Raw genomic sequence first — 15,948 nt, 5'->3', positions numbered from 1 at the left:
GATGCAGATAAAAATTATTTTTAATTTGCAACCTGATGGAGGTCAGTATAGATGGACTAATAGAGAAAGTCCCACACACTGCTAGAAGGCCAAATATTTTTTCAGAGCTAGATGCAGACAAAAAATTATTTTCAGTTTGCAACCTGATGGAGGTCAGTATAGATGGACTAATAGAACAAGTCCCACACACAGCTAGAAGCCCAAATATTTTTTCAGAGGTAGATGCAGAAAAAAATTATATTCAGTTTGCAACCTGATGGAGGTCTGTATAGATGGATTAATAGAACAAGTCCCACACACAGCTAGAAGCCCAATATTTTTTCAGAGGTAGATGCAGAAAAAAAATATATTCAGTTTGCAACCTGATGGAGGTCAGTATAGATGGACTAATAGAGAAAGTCCCACACACTGCTAGAAGGCCAAATATTTTTTCAGAGCTAGATGCAGACAAAAAAATTATTTTTAATTTGCAACCTGATTTAGGTCAGTATAGATGGACTAATAGAGAAAGTCCCACACACTGCTAGAAGGCCAAATATTTTTTCAGAGCTGGATGCAGATAAAAATTATTTTTAATTTGCAACCTGATGGAGGTCAGTATAGATGGACTAATAGAGAAAGTCCTACACACTGCTAGAAGGCCAAATATTTTTTCAGAGCTAGATGCAGACAAACAATTATTTTTAATTTGCAACCTGATGGAGGTCAGTATAGATGGACTAATAGAGAAAGTCCCACACACTGCTAGAAGGCCAAATATTTTTTCAGAGCTGGATGCAGATAAAAATTATTTTTAATTTGCAACCTGATGGAGGTCAGTATAGATGGACTAATAGAGAAAGTCCCACACACTGCTAGAAGGCCAAATATTTTTTCAGAGCTGGATGCAGATAAAAATTATTTTTAATTTGCAACCTGATGGAGGTCAGTATAGATGGACTAATAGAGAAAGTCCCACACACTGCTAGAAGGCCAAATATTTTTTCAGAGCTAGATGCAGAAAAAAATTATATTCAGTTTGCAACCTGATGGAGGTCTGTATAGATGGATTAATAGAACAAGTCCCACACACAGCTAGAAGCCCAATATTTTTTCAGAGGTAGATGCAGATAAAAATTATTTTTAATTTGCAACCCGATGGAGGTCAGTATAGATGGACTAATAGAGAAAGTCCCACACACTGCTAGAAGGCCAAATATTTTTTCAGAACTAGATGCAGACAAAAAATAATTTTCAGTTTGCAACCTGATGGAGGTCAGTATAGATGGACTAATAGAACAAGTCCCACACACAGCTAGAAGCCCAAATATTTTTTCAGAGGTAGATGCAGAAAAAAATTATATTCAGTTTGCAACCTGATGGAGGTCTGTATAGATGGATTAATAGAACAAGTCCCATACACAGCTAGAAGCCCAATATTTTTTCAGAGGTAGATGCAGAAAAAAAATATATTCAGTTTGCAACCTGATGGAGGTCAGTATAGATGGACTAATAGAACAAGTCCCACACACTGCTAGAAGCCCAAATATTTTTTCAGAGGTAGATTCAGAAAAAATATATATTCAGTTTGCAACCTGATGGAGGTCAGTATTGATGGACTAATAGAGAAAGTCCCACACACTGCTAGAAGGCCACATATTTTTTCAGAGCTAGATGCAGAAAAAAATTATATTCAGTTTGCAACCTGATGGAGGTCAGTATAGATGGACTAATAGAATGATGCTATGCTGCAATTACAATTAGTCTTTACTCCCACAATCTATCTATTTAAGAGCACAGACCTGCCTGATAAAAGTCCTAGGAAATGCTGTAACCTAGTCGTTAAAAGGACTGCAATCACAACTATTCTCTACTCCCAAGCTATCTGTAGATTTGTGCGAAAATTGGCTTGAAATTAACAAGGTATAGCGCACACAGCAACAGCGGTGCCGTCTAACATGCAGCTGCAGCAGTGAGAAAATGGTGGCGACGGGGAAAATGGCTTGGTCTTATAGGGCAAGGACATGTGACATACACTGCCAATGACACATGCCCTTGCTTGTGTGAAAAAAGCACTTCGCTCCGTGTGTGTGCTGCTGATAGGCTGACAGATTGCACCTCCCCACTGTAAATGCGGGAAAGAGAAAAAAAAATGGAGATCTTCATTATTCCTGCAGAGATCCATCCCCTGCCCCTCCCCCCACCCCGCTGTACACTCAAACTGCGTATTAACATTAATTTTCATCATTACTGAGAAAAAATCCAGTTATGATTTTGGTGCATGAACAGTTATCGAACATAACCTCGAACAGCCGAATTTTTCTAAAATCGTTCGTGTTCGCCGAACGGCTCGAACACCGCCCAAAACAGCTCAAATTTGAGATTGGTGAACAGTTCGAGTAGAACAACGCTCATCTCTAATTGTTATGCATGACTACATTTCCTTTAATGACCACTACACATGACATTTCCTGTGTCTCCTATAAAGGAGACATTTGATGTCTCCTATAAAGATGAGCGAATAAATTTAAGTAGAATTGAATTCTACTCAAATTTAGCAAAATTCAGCCTTCGTTATGTAATTTGATTCTTCTGCTGCCATTTTTCGAAACCATAAAAGATAATCAAAATGTAAAAAGAAAACCCCCAACAAAACATTATGTTCACATTACCGCTCACCTCTCCAGCCTCTCCACTCCTCATCATCACCCATCCGGTCCTCAGCGCATCTTCAGATCATCGCAGCTCATGCTGAAATCACCAGGCCTCTTACACTGGATTAAGGTGAGGTCTTGGAGGGCTCTGCACAAAAGGTCACATCATTATGCCTTCTCGGCATGCGTGGGGGTTTCAGTGTTCGCAGCAGCAATCTGAAGATGCAGTGACAGGAGGAGGAGCTGGAGAGGTGAGCTGTGAGTATAAGTTTTTTTTTATTTTTTACATCTTATTGTTATGAAAGTGTAGCAAGTCACTTGGGAAAACAGATAACACATTAAGAACTGCAACTGACCCTGCCGGTTCCTGTACAGACTGAAGATCCTGACCCTGCAGTCCCAAGTGGTTCCTGTTTGAGCTGAGATAACCCTAACCACAGAATAAGATGATGGCAACTCAGACTTAAGCTGCGGGAAAGTCTGTTGAGCACTTCACGTACCACCTAAAGAACCGGAGGGCAGAGCAGAGTGCAAATTATCTACAGAAGGGAAAGTGTGCTGAAATGGAAAGAGATTACAGAGTGAGTAAAACAAACCATGAAATACAAAATAAAGGATTAAGTACATACTGTTAGAAAATATGCCTCCTGCTTCCTGAAAAGAAGCAGAAGATAGGTGAAAGGTAAAAAACATAAACAACAAAGAGATAAGCCCTAGCTGGTCTTTCACTGCAGTAGTATGGCTGGACATGCAAATGAGACTATCACCAGCAGGAAATACCAGCAGGGAGAAGGTATATAAAGATGCACCCTAAAGGTGATAGGGCAGACAAATGAGTAAATGAACACACATGTTACTTTAAAAAGACTGAAGCAAGGGCAACAGAAACTAATCATCCAGCGAAAAGGTGTTTCTGCTGTGGCTTGGTCGATAGAGAAGCCGACCACAAAGCACAGACTCAAGGGTTCGAACCCAGAGGCATGAAAATTAAGTTTACTATGTACGATGCACACTGAATTTGTGGATAATAATTTTAAATTTTCCAGAATAAAACGAGAGAACAGGTAAATTCAAACTTTGGCTGATCTTCTAATCCCTAGTCTCCTATAATGATCACTATATGTGCCATGTTTTACAATGATCACTACACATGATGTCTCCAGTAATGACTAGTGCTGAGCCACCCCCGTAGTGTTCGAGTTCGGTTCGGTTCGTCGAACACCCGTGAGTTCGCCGAACTGTTCGTCGAACTGTTCGTCGAACACCTTCGAACACCGTTAAAACCAATGGCAGGCAAACAAAAACACATAGAAACACATAGAAAACACCTTCAAAGGTGTCCAAAAGCTGACAAACTGCTCAGAAGACACAACTAACACATGGAAAAGTGACAAGTACATATAGTCATGAGAAAAGAAAAGAGGTGGAGGAGTAAAAGGAGGGGGAGACACAGATATAGGCATGTCATGCCCTTCTAAAATCCAAAAAGTGAGAAGCCGACATGTTCAGTCCGCTCCTGCCCGTGCCACCTCCGTGTCGCCGGGTTTGTGCCAGAGCCGCGGTGAACCCTGACGGCCAGCCCCCCTCTCCCAATACTGGTGCCTGTCCGCTGGTGGGTCGAGCGAGCCCCCCTGTGGTGGAGGCAGCTCTAAGTTTTTTAATTTAAATTGTCTCTCTAATTTGAATGAATACACTTTAAATCCATTTACAAGGATCTATTGGAGGGCAAGTCTCATGCCAGCAGCCGCGTAATTCCAGCTCCAGTAGCGTCCACTAAAGCTGCTGCAGTTAAAAAGCTTTTATAAGGATCGAGCTCGGCTGTCCACCGCAAGGCATCCTACTGCCAGTCCCAGCCCCTATGCCTTGGGGTGCCTCCTGATGCTCTTCACTGAGTATCCCGTGGTCCCGAAGCATTTCCTTTGAAAAAATTAAGTGTCCAAACTACAGGTGGTGTAGCTTGCTTAACAGCCGGGATAATCCGCTGACTAGCAGACACTGCTACTAGGCACAAAGTATTTCCTGGGCTAGATGCAGTTAAAAATTTGTAAGTAGATACTCTCGTTGGATGCTGAGAAAGCATTCCATAGAGTCTCCTGCCACGCCATATATGATTCTCTTAAAAAGCTTGGGGTAGGGGTCTAGGGGACCCTTTTATAGCCAAAATCACGGCCCTGTATCACAATACGTCACCTAGGCTGAAGATATATGGAACTGTAGCACCCTGAGGGCTCGGTTGCTACAGACGTATTGCACCTCACCCAGAGGTGTGATATCTCACTCTCAGGTAAGGATGGAGTGTGAATCAGGACCCGACACCTGCATGCATTACACCACATTGCCGTGGGGCAGGGCGACCAATATGCCCCTGAGATGGGCACGACAGTCCCTGTCCCTGGCTGGAGTGGGGGGAGGGAACACTGAGGAAGGGGAACCCTGTAGTGCAGGAGCAGGGAGGAAGCAGTTCCTGGGTGCATTGAGAAGGGAGTATAAAAGGTGGGCACCATCTTAGTTCAGTGCAGAGAAGTCTGAGCAGAAGTGGCAGGGAGCAGGGGCTCTGCATGTGCTCTGCTCCGGAGGCGGGCCTAGTAACAGAGGCCCAGGCCTGCAAGAGGGAGAAGGAAGGAAGAGGAGCGGAGAAGGCTCCAGGAACGAGGAATGAAGGGATCCCAGGGGTGCGGACGGGCGAGTCGCCACCGCACGCCCGAATCCACCTGCGTGGAGGGGTCAGGCCAAAGGGGGAGACCGGTCCCCGAACTAGTGGAGGCAGGAAACGACCCTCAGCTAGAAACCGGAGGCTCTGACATTTTATGTGGCGCAGCCCCTCGCTACACCCGCTAGGAGGGCACCACATAGGGTCAGGGAAACTGGCGCCAAGTTTACCAAGAGGAGGCCCGAGGCAGCCGGACAGAAGTGTTGGTAAGAAAGGCCAGACAAAGGACACACAAAGTGGGTCCTGTGAAGCGCTCCAAAGTTATCTGGGAGTTGTCTGAGCCCCTCACCTGGTGAGCACAGTACGACGTGGGCAGCCGTTACCTGCAGACGTGGTCTGGATAATAAGAACTGTGAGTAAAGGCCCTGAACTGCATCACTGACTCCGTGTCGTTACTGCTGCTGCCCTGCACCATCACCCCCATCCTCCGCATACACTGCCCTGAGGCTATACTCCTCCCGTGGGGAGTTATGCTACGCTCTGCTGCACCCACAACACCAGCCTCAGCGGTCTGCCCTGTAGCGGCGGTTCACTCTGACCGCAATCCACGGGTGGCGTAGTCGGACATTTAAACATCAAAACCACATAAATAGTTCCGCCACTGGTTTGACCACCCTGAGCCACGGAACCGGGTCGCCGCCACGAAGACTACAACCACCAGCATCCACCAAAAAGGGTCCGGCTCCGGGTGTCCCAAGGCCCAGGGGGTGCGTCAGAACATTTTCATCACCTTTCACAATCACCAATGGGACAAGGCAAGGATGTCCTCTGTCCCCTCTCTTATATATCCTAGTGACGGAGCACCTGCTCTCATCAATTCGCCATAACCCCAATATTAGGTGGATTGAGGTGGGAGGCACCGAGTACAAGTGCTCTCTATTTGCTGATGATGTCCTAGTATATATCACTCAATCACATATATCCATCCATGCTGTTATGGCTGAAATAGATCACTTTGTTACATGGTCAAATTTTAAAATCAATGCAGCGAAGTCTGAGGCCCTCGATGTCTCCCTCCCCAAATCCATATAGGATTCCATCCAGTCCAACTTTCCCTTTGCCTGGCCCTCACAGGGTATCAAATACTTAGGAATTCCTATTCATAGAGACCTCTCCCATCTATGTTATCTTAATTTTGGGCCCTTTATTGAACAACTCCATACAGACCACGGTTGGCAAGTTAGAACTGTAAGATTCACTACGTGAACCACTGGTGTTTTGTGGAAAAGCACATGTACACTGCGTTCCAAATTATTATGCAAAAAGTGTTTAGGAGTGATAAGGGAAGAATTTGTTTGTTTTTCAGTTAAACTCACTGATGGTGATGTGTGTCAGGGCTCTTTATATCACTGTAAGCAATTGCAGACACCTGTGCTAATTAGTTTGGCAGCTGTGTCCAATGAAAGGCAAGACTACTTAAGAAGGCTGTCTCACATTATTAAGCAGCCTACATTTTCTGCCAAAATGGGAAAGAAAAACGATGTGTCGGCTGCTGAGAAGCAACAAATTGTGGAGTGTTTAGGTCAAGGCATGACTACAATCAACATTGTGCGATGATCAGGATGAAGTGTCTTGGCAATCAAGAAGTATGTAGCTGATTCACAGTACACACGTGTGCGTGCTGATAAGGGCAAATTGAGGACTCTTTCCTACAGGCAATTACGTCAGGTTGAAAGAGCAGCGGCAAAAAAAGCCTTGTCATAGCAGCAGACAAGTTTTTGAAGCTGCTTGTGCCTCCAACGTCCCCCAAACAACAAGATGCAGGGTCCTTCAGAGGTTTGCAGCTGTGCATACGCCATCCTGTCGACCTCCTCTATCCACTTCACACAAGCAGAAACGGCTCCAGTGGGCCAAACATTACATGAAGACTGATTTCAAAACTGTTTTGTTCACGGATGAGTGCCGTGCAGCGCTCGATGGTCCAGATGGATGGAGTGGAGGATGGCTGGTTGATGGACACCCCACGCAAACACGGCTACAGCGCCAACAAGGAGGAGGTGGAGTAATGTTTTGGGCTGGAATCATGGGGAGAGAGATTGTCGGCCCCTTTAGGATCCCTGAAGGCGCTAAAGATGAACTCCATAATGTATGTGGATATTCTCAAACAGCACTTCCTGCCATGGTTCAAGAAGAAGAACCGTGTATTTCACAGCAAGATCATTTTTCTGCATGATAATGCACCATCTCATGCTGCACATAAAACATCTGCATCTCTGGCTGATATGGGCATAAAAGGGGACAAACTTATGGTGTGACCCCCATGCTCCCCTGACCTCTACCCCATTCAGAACCTTTAGAGCATCATTAAAAGGAGTGTCTATGATGGCGGGAGGCAGTTCACATCTAAGCAACAGCTCTGGGAGGGTATTCTGTCCTCATGCAAAACAATTGAAGCAGAAACCATCCAAAACCTGACAAATTCAATGGACGAGAGAGTTCAGAAGCTCCTTTCGAACAAGGGGTCCTATGTGAAAATGTAACATCACCTAGAATAAAGTTTTGAGTTGAAAACTGTTTGATTTCAGTTTCTAACAACCTGCTAATGCTTATAATTTCAAAAATGACCATTTTTTTGGTCTTTATTAAAATGAAAAGGTTGATCGAAAAGTTTGGGGGATCTAAGAGTGTGGCAACCCAGTAGTCATTATTACTTCGAATTCTGACAATATGAGGGTCATGCTGCAGGTAGTGCAGCAAGAAGGCACTTATGTGTCTTGCGCATCTCGGAGCCCCAAAATTATTTTCCGGGCTAGATGCAGCTAAAAATTATTATTAATTTTAAATCTGGTGAAGCTTTAGTATAGATGGCCTAATAGGATCAGTGCTGCACACTGCTACAAAGCCCAAATTATTTTCCAGTCAAGATACAGATAAACATGATTAGTAATTTTAAATCTGGTGGAGCTTATTATAGATGGCCTAATAGAATCAGTACTGCACACTGCTACAAAGCCCAAATTATTTTCCAGCCAAGATACAGATAAACATGATTAGTAATTTGAAAGCTTAAAACGGTTGGTAGGGTGATTTTAACCAATCATCAAGCTTTTACTCTCCCCAGGATGACACAGGGGTAGAAAAGTCGTTTCGGATCCATGATTTGTTCATCTTTATGAACGTGCGTCTGTCTACATTATCAGTGGAGAGCCGCGTGCGCTTATCTGTCAGCACACCACCAGCAGCGCTGAACACACGTTCAGACAGAACGCTGGCTGCGGGGCATGACAAGATCTCCAAGGCGTAAGTGGCTAGCTCCGGCCATTTATCCAGATTGGAAGCCCAAAAAGAGCAAGGGTCCAGTGACACAGTCGTGGCTTCAATGTTTACTTGGAGATACTCCTGTACCATCGTCTCTAGGCGTTGACTATGTGTCAGACTTCTTGTCTCCTGTGGCCTTGCAAAGGATGGGCTAAAAAAGTGGTGAAATGATTCCGCAAAATTGATGTTACCAGCAGATACTGTGGTTCTGTTACGGTTTGAGTGCTGAACACTTGACGGTCCCACGGTTGGCAAGTTGGTACTGTGAGATTCACTACGTGCACCACTGGTATTTTGTGGAAAAGCACATGTAAGATTCTGCAACAGTCTCTGCTGATACTCTTGCATGCGTGCATCCCTTTCTATGACAGGAATAATTTCTGCAAATTTACTTTTGTACCGGGGATCTAACAGTGTGGCAACCCAGTAGTCAGGATTATTTCTAATTCTCACAATTCGAGGGTCATGTTGCAGGTAGCGCAGCAAGAAGGCACTCATGTGTGTTGCGCATCCAGGAGCACCAAGTCCCTGTTGTGTTGGTGGCGAGGTAACAATCATGCTTCCTTCCTCTGTCCTCTCCCCCCAACCTCGCACAACAGAAATGTGATCAAGGTCTCCCTCATCTGATGAGTCTTCCATCAGTTCGTCCTCCACTTCTTCCTGGGCTCCTGCACCTTCCTCACTAGTTTGGCTGCTACCATGCGCCCTGGTAAAACCATCTCCCGCACCCTCACATGCCTGCCGCCTTGGTGCTGCCGACCGTCTGGACCTTGCAGATGTTAGCCCTTCCGCATACAACTCCTCCTCCTCTACTTCCTCCACCTCCTCTTGTGCCACCACCTGACTCCGAATTCTGTTTAACATGTGCTCCAGCATGTAAATCACCGGAATAGTCATGCTGATAATGGCATCGTCAGCACTAAACATCTTCGTCGCCATTTCAAAACTGTGCAGAAGGGTGCATAGGTCCCTGATCTGAGACCACTCCTCCAGCGTGATTTGCCCCACCTCTGAATCTCGTTGGCCCAGGCTATACGTCAGAACATATTGCACCAGGGCTTGTCGGTGCTGCCACAGTCGCTGCAACATGTGCAGAGTTGAATTCCACCGGGTAGGCACATCGCATTTTAGCCGGTGAAGTGGCAGGCCCAACGACTTCAGTAGAGATGTAAGTCGCTGAGCTGCGGGATGCGAACGGCGGAAGTGAGCACACAGCGACCGTGCCCTCTGCAGAAGGCCATCTAGTCTGGGATAGTGGGCTAAAAATTGCTGGACAACCAGGTTCAACACGTGAGCCATACAAGGCACGTGTGTGACATTGCCCCAGCGAAGGGCCGCACCCACGTTTGCAGCATTGTCGCACACGGACTTCCCTGGTTTCAGGTCCAGTGGAGACAACCATTCATGAAATTGGTTCTCCAGAGCTGACCACAACTCCTCAGCTGTGTGACTCACATTTCCCAGACATTTCAATGTAAAAACCGCCTGATGACGTTGAGCCCTACTGCCAGCATAGTAAGGAGGTGTGCAGGATCCCTTCTGCGCAGTTAGAAAGCTTGTGGCATGACCAGACAGGCTTTGGGTGCAGGTGGAGGACCGAGAGGAGGTTGAGGAGGCAGAAGCAGTGGAGGAACTTTGACATAAAGAGGATTGACGCACAACTCGTGGGGACGGCAAGACTTGGACAGCAGCCCCTTGTCCTGCTGTCACCATAGTTACCCAGTGCCCAGTCAGCGACATGTAACGCCCCTGTCCATGCCTACTCGTCCAAGTGTCTGTGGTGAAATGCACCCTGTCACACACAAAGTTTCTCAAAGAAGCGGTGATGTTGTGTGCGACATGCTGGTGGAGCGCAGGCACACCTTTCTTTGAGAAGTAGTGCCGACTGGGCATCTGGTAGTGGGGCACTGCGACGGACATAAGGTCTCGAAAATCCTCTGTGTCCACCAGGCGGAAAGGCAGCATTTCTGTAGCCAAGAGCTTGCAGATGGTGAAATTCAACCTCTTAGCTTTCTCATGGCTAGGAGGAAATGGTCTTTTACTTGTCCACATCTGAGGGACCGAGGGCTGGCTATTGTGCTTAGACGGGGTTGATAAGGGTGTCCCCGGCAAACTGCCGGTCTGTGAGGAAGATGCAGGCAGACATGTTAGGTTGCCTTGATCCAAAGGTGGTGCTATCGATGTCGGACAGCGCTCAAGACCAGCTGGTGTTACCACCTCCAAAGAAAATGATGACCTGCCAATCACGCTGGCTGTTGCGGGTAAAGAGGTGGCAGGTCTGCGCCCAAAACAGGTGTGACAGCTGTCCCCCCAGTCACAGAGGATGAAGAGGCCGCGGATGCACAAGATATGGCAGACGGTGGTTGGCCCGGCCGGCTAGGCCGCATTGTAGCACACTGAGCTTCCCACTGCAACTTATGCTTCATGTCCATGTGCCGGTTCATGCATGAAGTACTCAAACTATGTATTTTTTGGCCTCTACTTAGCTTTTGCTGACAAATGTTACAGATAACACGAGTTGGGTCATCTTTATCGATCTGAAAAAATGCCCAGGCTATGCAAGGCTTAGCACCCATGCGACCTGAAGAGCCACCACGACTTGTGGTGAGAGGCAGAGTTGTGTTTGAGGATGCAGTTGTTGACGTGCTTCCAGTACTACGTCTCTGTCCAGGAAGGCGCAACCTGACCTCGTCGTCACTAGCATCTTCCTCCACCTCCTCTGCTGACCTCATCTCTTGGCTGACTGTGGGTTGACAGTAAGTGGGATCTCCAACCTAATCATCATCACCCTGTGCGTTATCACACCCGTCGTCCTCAGAGCCAACCTGTTCCTGCCCTGACAAAATACTAAAGTTGTCGCTCCAATCAGGTATTTGAGTCTTATCATCGTCTTCCTCATTGTCTCCACCAACAGGAGTTACAGTTTGGGAATGAGGGTCTACATTATGGTCAGAACCTTCTGCATTTGGTCCTGGATCCGACTCATAAAGATTCTGGGCATCAGTGCAGATCATTTCCTCGTCTGGATTCACAGAAGTGCTGGAGTCGACCTCTGATTTCCAGGCTATAGTATGAGTAAACAGCTCTGCAGACTCAACCATCTGTTCTACTTAATACTCAGACGGGCAGCTGGAGATTTGGGAGCTGTGAGGAAGCAAGTGCGATTGGGGTGACACCTTTGAGGACTGGAGTATTTGTGATGTTGAAGTTGATGTGGAGGAGAGCCCACTTAAAGGAGCACTTGATATCCGTTGAAGCACCTGCTGTTTTTGTGCCTCATCTGGAATTTGTAGCGATTGGCGTGGCCGTAAGAAAGGGATCTTATCACATTGTCCGCTAAAAGAAGTAGACATTTTAGTTTGGGTGGAAGATGGTCTTTCTTCTGCAGATGTTACTGTTGCTTTAACACCTACCCCACGGACACAACCTTTTTTCCCCTTCCCAGCACGCCTATTCCCCTTTCCACCAGCAGCAGGCCTTTTTCCACTCATTTTGGTGGTTAACTAATTCACAACTCTGGAGTTGTTTGCACAAAAAAACAATGGATGGGAACCGAGCAGAGCTGAGTGGCCAAACTGTGGTATTAGGCCAAAACTATTGGCTGGGTTAGATGCAGAAAAAAATTATATTCAATTTGCAACCTGATGGAGGTCTGTATAGATGGACTAATACAACAAGTCCCACACACAGCTAGAAGCCCAATATTTTTTCAGAGCTAGATGCAGAAAAAAATATATTCAGTTTGCAACCTGATGGAGGTCTGTATAGATGGATTAATAGAACAAGTCCCACACACAGCTAGAAGCCCAATATTTTTTCAGAGGTAGATGCAGAAAAAAAATATATTCAGTTTGCAACCTTATGGAGGTCAGTATAGATGGACTAATAGAACAAGTCCCACACACAGCTAGAAGGCCAAATATTTTTTCAGAGGTAGATGCAGAAAAAAATTATATTCAGTTTGCAACCTTATGGAGGTCAGTATAGATGGACTAATAGAACAAGTCCCACACACAGCTAGAAGGCCAAATATTTTTTCAGAGGTAGATGCAGAAAAAAATTATATTCAGTTTGCAACCTTATGGAGGTCAGTATAGATGGACTAATAGAACAAGTCCCACACACAGCTAGAAGGCCAAATATTTTGTCAGAGGTAGATGCAGAAAAAAATTATATTCAGTTTGCAACCTTATGGAGGTCAGTATAGATGGACTAATACAACAAGTCCCACACACAGCTAGAAGCCCAATATTTTTTCAGAGGTAGATGCAGAAAAAAATATATTCAGTTTGCAACCTGATGGAGGTCTGTATAGATGGACTAATACAACAAGTCCCACACACAGCTAGAAGCCCAATATTTTTTCAGAGGTAGATGCAGAAAAAAATATATTCAGTTTGCAACCTGATGGAGGTCTGTATAGATGGATTAATAGAACAAGTCCCACACACAGCTAGAAGCCCAATATTTTTTCAGAGGTAGATGCAGAAAAAAATATATTCAGTTTGCAACCTGATGGAGGTCTGTATAGATGGATTAATAGAACAAGTCCCAAACACAGCTAGAAGCCCAATATTTTTTCAGAGGTAGATGAATAAAAAAATATATGCAGATTCCAACCTGATGGAGGTCAGTATAGATGGACTAGTACAACAAGTCCCACACACAGCTAGAAGCCCAATATTTTTTCAGAGCTAGATGCAGAAAAAAATTATATTCAAATTGCAACCTGATGGAGGTCAGTATAGATGGACTAATAGAACAAGTCCCACACACAGCTAGAAGGCCAAATATTTTTTCAGAGGTAGATGCAGAAAATAATTATATTCAGTTTGCAACCTTATGGAGGTCAGTATAGATGGACTAATAGAACAAGTCCCACACACAGCTAGAAGGCCAAATATTTTTTCAGAGGTAGATGCAGAAAAAAATTATATTCAGTTTGCAACCTTATGGAGGTCAGTATAGATGGACTAATAGAACAAGTCCCACACACAGCTAGAAGGCCAAATATTTTTTCAGAGCTAGATGCAGAAAAAAAATATATTCAGTTTGCAACCTGATGGAGGTCAGTATAGATGGACTAATAGAATGATGCTATGCCCCAAAGATTTTACTTCACTAGGTGCAGTAAAATAATTGGTATTCTATACACAGGTGGTATATCTTGCAACACAGATAGGCTACTCCACTGACTAACACACTCTGCAATAGGCCAAAAAGGATTAGCTTTGCTAGATTCAGCCAAATGCTGTGAAAAAAACTTGCACAGCACTGGCACAGACCTGCCTGGCAAAAACTGATAGGAACTGATGTAACCTAGTCCTGAAAAGGACTCCAATTACAATTAGTCTTTACTCCCACAATCTATCTATTTAAGAGCACAGACCTGCCTGATAAAAGTCGTAGGAAATGCTGTAACCTAGTCCTTAAAAGGACTGCAATCACAACTATTCCCTACTCCCAAGCTATCTGTAGATTTGTGAGAAAAATTGGCTTGAAATTAACAAGGTATAGCGCACACAGCAACAGCGGTGCCGTCTAACACGCAGCTGCAGCAGTGAGAAAATGGTGGCGACGGGGAAAATTGCTTGGTCTTATAGGGCAAGGACATGTGACATACACTGCCAATGACACATGCCCTTGCTTGTGTGAAAAAAAGCACTTCGCTCCATGTGTGCGCTGCTGATAGGCTGACAGATTGCACCTCCCCACTGCAAATGCGGGAAAGAGAAAAAAAAATGGAGATCTTCATTGTTCCTGCAGAGATCCATCCCCTGCCCATCCCCCCACCCCGCTGTACACTCAAACTGCGTATTAACATTAATTTTCATCATTACTGAGAAAAAATCCAGTTATGATTTTGGTGCACGAACAGTTATCGAACATAACCTCGAACAGCCGAATTTTTCTCAAATTGTTCGTGTTCGCCGAACGGCTCGAACACCGCCCAAAACAGCTCGAATTTGAGATTGGCGAACAGTTCGAGTAGAACAACGCTCATCTCTAGTAATGACTGCTATAATAATCAACATACATGACATCTCATCATGTTTTCCATCCTGTTTTCCAAAAAAAAATCAATATTGTTTCACTTGTCTCATGAATCAATCGCTACTTATGACTAATTCACTCATGCTGCAATCACAGATGGGGCTGAGGCCTCGACCACTTCTGCTTTCCACTTAGCGGCCGAGTGTGCAGTTATAACGAGAGAAGTCAGGAGTGCGGTGGAGAGAGGCTGACCTGTAAGAGCTTATAGTGAAGAAATCCTTCATCCAAGATCAAAAGCAAGACTTCTAGTTTTATTTTCTGCAAGACATACAGGTAAGAAATTTCCTGCAGGATTCGGGAGGGTAAGAAATGGCTCAAGGGTCAAGAAAATGGTATAAAAGGGCAAACTAACACCACATATTCATGTCTTGTTTTAAGTTATTAGAAAATTATTTTTAAAATCTGGATTGATTATATAAAGGAAAATTTCAAACAATTTCCATAGACTTTGTTTTCTAAATCATAGATCGTCAATATAAAAGTAGTGGACAAACCCTTTGAAAAATAACTGATATGAAAACATTCTTGCTAATATTTTGAGACATTAAACTTGTACATTAATATCTACTTCTGTTTCCAGCTTAAAAGTGCATACAATTACTTCTTACTAGACAATGCTCTGTGAACTAATTACTGTAGTCTTTAGTAGAGATGAGCGGTGTTCGACTCGAACTGTTCGCCAATCTCAAATTCAAGCTGTTTTGGGCGGTGTTCGAGCCGTTCGGCGAACACGAACAATTTGAAAAAAATTCGGCTGTTCGAGGTTATGTTCGATAACTGTTCGTGCACCAAAATTATAACTGGATTTTTTCTCAGTAATGCTGAAAATTAATGTTAATACGCAGTTTGAGTGTACAGCGGGGCGGTGGGAGGGGTAGGGGATGGATCTCTGCATAAATAATGAAGATCTCCATTTTTTTTTCTCTTTCCCGCATTTACAGTGGGGAGGTGCAATCTGTCAGCCTATCAGCAGCGCACACACGGAGCAAACTGCTTTTTTTCACACAAGCAAGGGCATGTGTCATTGGCAGTGTATGTCACATGTCCTTGCCCTATGAGACCAAGTCATTTTCCCCGTCGCCACGATTTTCTCACTGCTGCAGCAGCGTGTTAGACGGCACCGCTGTTTCTGTGTGCGCTACACTTTGTTAATTTCAAGCCAATTTTCGCACAAATCTACAGATAGCTTGGGAGTAGGGAATAGTTGTGATTGCAGTTCTTTAAAGGACTAGGTTACAGCATTTCCTACAACTTTTATCAGGCAGGTCTGTGCTCTTAAATAGATAGGTTGGG

At 44.7% G+C, this 15,948-nt stretch overlaps 1 protein-coding gene across 1 annotated transcript in view; it reads left to right on the top strand.

Annotated features, from left to right (window-relative positions):
• The first annotated feature begins 14,753 nt into the window (after window positions 1-14,753).
• LOC141172002 (sialic acid-binding Ig-like lectin 9) overlaps window positions 14,754-15,948 on the top strand; it is a 50,073-nt gene continuing 48,878 nt past the window's right edge. Inside the window, exon 1 of the mRNA XM_073655763.1 lies at window positions 14,754-14,928. The gene's annotated coding sequence lies outside the window, so the exon portion shown is untranslated. The remainder of the gene's footprint in view (window positions 14,929-15,948) is intronic.

Source organism: Phyllobates terribilis, unplaced genomic scaffold (assembly GCF_046119375.1).
Source record: "Phyllobates terribilis strain yellow unplaced genomic scaffold, ASM4611937v1 Scaffold_12__6_contigs__length_324123572, whole genome shotgun sequence".
Classification (NCBI taxonomy): Eukaryota; Metazoa; Chordata; class Amphibia; order Anura; family Dendrobatidae; genus Phyllobates; species Phyllobates terribilis.
This window is presented reverse-complemented; position numbering and strand designations above follow the sequence as displayed.